Here is a 2,603-nt window from a genome sequence, read left to right as displayed (position 1 = left end):
GGCAAGCACTTGTTTGTAGCGTTCGACAAAAACATGTAAAAAGCCGGGACCCATCCCGTTAGTCTCTGAACTTCCTTTAAAGTTTTGGGCGACGTCATTTCCAAGATAGCCTTCACTTTCTTAAGGCCTTGATTCCTTGGTGGGACACCATGAAACCAAGGAACTTTCCAAATAATACCCCAAAGATGCATTTTACTGGATTGAGCTTCATCTTGTGCTTTCAAAGTGTGTCAAAGGCTTCTTTTAGATTGTCCAGACGTTCCTTAGTCATCTTACTCTTGACAAGCTTGTCATCAATATAGACTTCTACGTTCCGCTTGATTTGTTTATTGAACATCTGGTTCACCAACTTCTAATATGTGGCCTTAGCATTCTTTAGTCTGAAAGGTATCACTTTATAGCAGTAGAGCCCTTGGCTTGTGACGAATGTTGTTTTCTCCTGGTTTTCTTCGCTCATGCAAATCTGGTTATACCCTAAAAAAGCATCCATAAATGTTAGTAGTTTGTGTCCTGCTGTTGAATCAACTAATTAGTCGATCCTTGGTAGGGCGAAGCTGTCTTTTATTTGGGCATGCATGGTTGAGGTCAGTGAAGTCAACACACATCCTCCACTTTTTGTTTGATATCTTCACCATGACAACATTTGCCACATTTATCATCCATTGAAATCTTCAAAATACAAGTAATCTTTAAAAAAAAAAAAAACTTTAAAAGTATTTATACTTTTCTAGTGCAAAAGCTAAAAGCAAAAAGTGGAGGGAATATGAGATTTTTGAAATTACTATTATAAATAATTATTCTAATGATAGTTTAGTTTGAATTGTGTTTTACTCGAGTACAAATGTGACCTAAAATATAGGTGTTTAAAATATATTATTTACTTATTTGATCATATTATTGGAAATTTTTTAATATATTGTGAGTAATAAGGGAGGGTATTTTGAAGCATTTAAAAAGTAGATAGTAAAAAATATATTTATTCTATTAAATGACTTTCTCCTCCATCCTTCTTCTTTACCAAAAATGAAATAGACTCCAAAAAAAAAATTTGAAAATAGATATTTCTATGATTTTTTTTGAGAAAGATATTTTCATGATTTAAATGTATAAAATCATCCCAAAGTGTAAGGGTACTTGCACTTTGCAGTTTGCATCCAAAACAATAAGTCTTACATTCATCGTCCTAATTGTAGTAAACTTTACAAATTTCACCCCATGTAGCCTAATTGACCGTCAATATTAACAAGCATGTACTTGTCACATGGTTATAAAATTTTAGTAAAATAACTAAAAGTAAAGGCCAAACGAAGAATTCAAATTTTTTTGGTCATGTGCAATGAAGTGAATTTGCAAAGCTTGTTACAACCGTGGTGGTGATTGCGAGTTTTTATAGTTTGAACTTTGAAGTGCAAAGTAGAAGTTCCTCGCAGTTTAGAGTTTTTTATTTTTATTTTTTATAATTAACCCTATTTTCGTTTAATATTTTCCCGCTTTCATATTCTCTAGAATTTTTACCAAATGCCTACAATTAAAAAAACAAAAAGCATATCTTCTTTTGGCTCACTTTTCTATTCGTACTACTTTTTTTTTTTTTTTTCCCCAATGTTCCCCAATCCCCTATCAATGAATCTTCATTTTTCTACTCCTGTATGCCCATCTCCCACTTTTTCTTCCTCCACTGCCACTACCAACGAATCACAACAAAATGGCCCTCCCAACACGTACTGAATTGAAACGTAGTCAAACACATTGAGGCACTAGAAACGGTTGGTATGCTCTATTGATTAACACATTTCTAGTCAATGTGCAGTGTTGCTGGAATATCTAGTCAAATCTCACTTATGAGGAAAAATTATCTAATAGGACAGTTTTATGAAATCTCATCCTCATGACGTATAAAACCACACATATTTCTATATATATATATATATATATATAAAAGCGTGAATGCGCTAAATTACTGTAGCTGCAGTGCTTTGGTTTCGTGAGCAACTTTTTTTTTTCCCAAGTTTTGAACAGTAACTACAGTGCCACTTGGCACTATAGCTACATAGCTACTTTTTTTTTTTTTTTAGTAATAGGTTTGTGTGTGTGTGTGTGTGTGTGTGTTTTTTTTTTTTTTTTTTTAATTATTTATGTAAGCTGGTATAAATATTGTTATATTAACGCAACAAATTTCACAATATTTTCACAATTATTGACGTGCGTGAATGTGCTAAAGTACTGTAACTACAGTGCTTTGTTTCGTGAGCCGCTTTTTTTTTCCCAAGTTTTGAACAGTAACTACAGTGCAAGTGGCATTGTAGCTACAAATTTTTTTTTTTTTAGTAACTGGTTTGTGTGTGTGTGTGTGTGTGTGTGTGTGTGTGTTTTTTCTTCCTTTTAAATATTTATATAAGTTGGTATATATATTGTTATACTGACACAACAAATTTCACAATTATTGACTTATCAATTTCTTACAAGTTGAAATAAAATAATAAAATATGAGACTGTGACCGATCACAACTAAAAATAAATGTTTTGAGAAAATGTTACAACACCTATGGTACAGTGCTTTTGGTTTATTCAACTGGCATGGTAGCTACAGTGCCCCCCCCCCC

Source organism: Quercus suber, unplaced genomic scaffold, assembly GCF_002906115.3.
Source record: "Quercus suber isolate HL8 unplaced genomic scaffold, Cork oak 2.0 scaffold_236, whole genome shotgun sequence".
Lineage (NCBI taxonomy): Eukaryota > Viridiplantae > Streptophyta > Magnoliopsida > Fagales > Fagaceae > Quercus > Quercus suber.
This window is presented reverse-complemented; position numbering follows the sequence as displayed.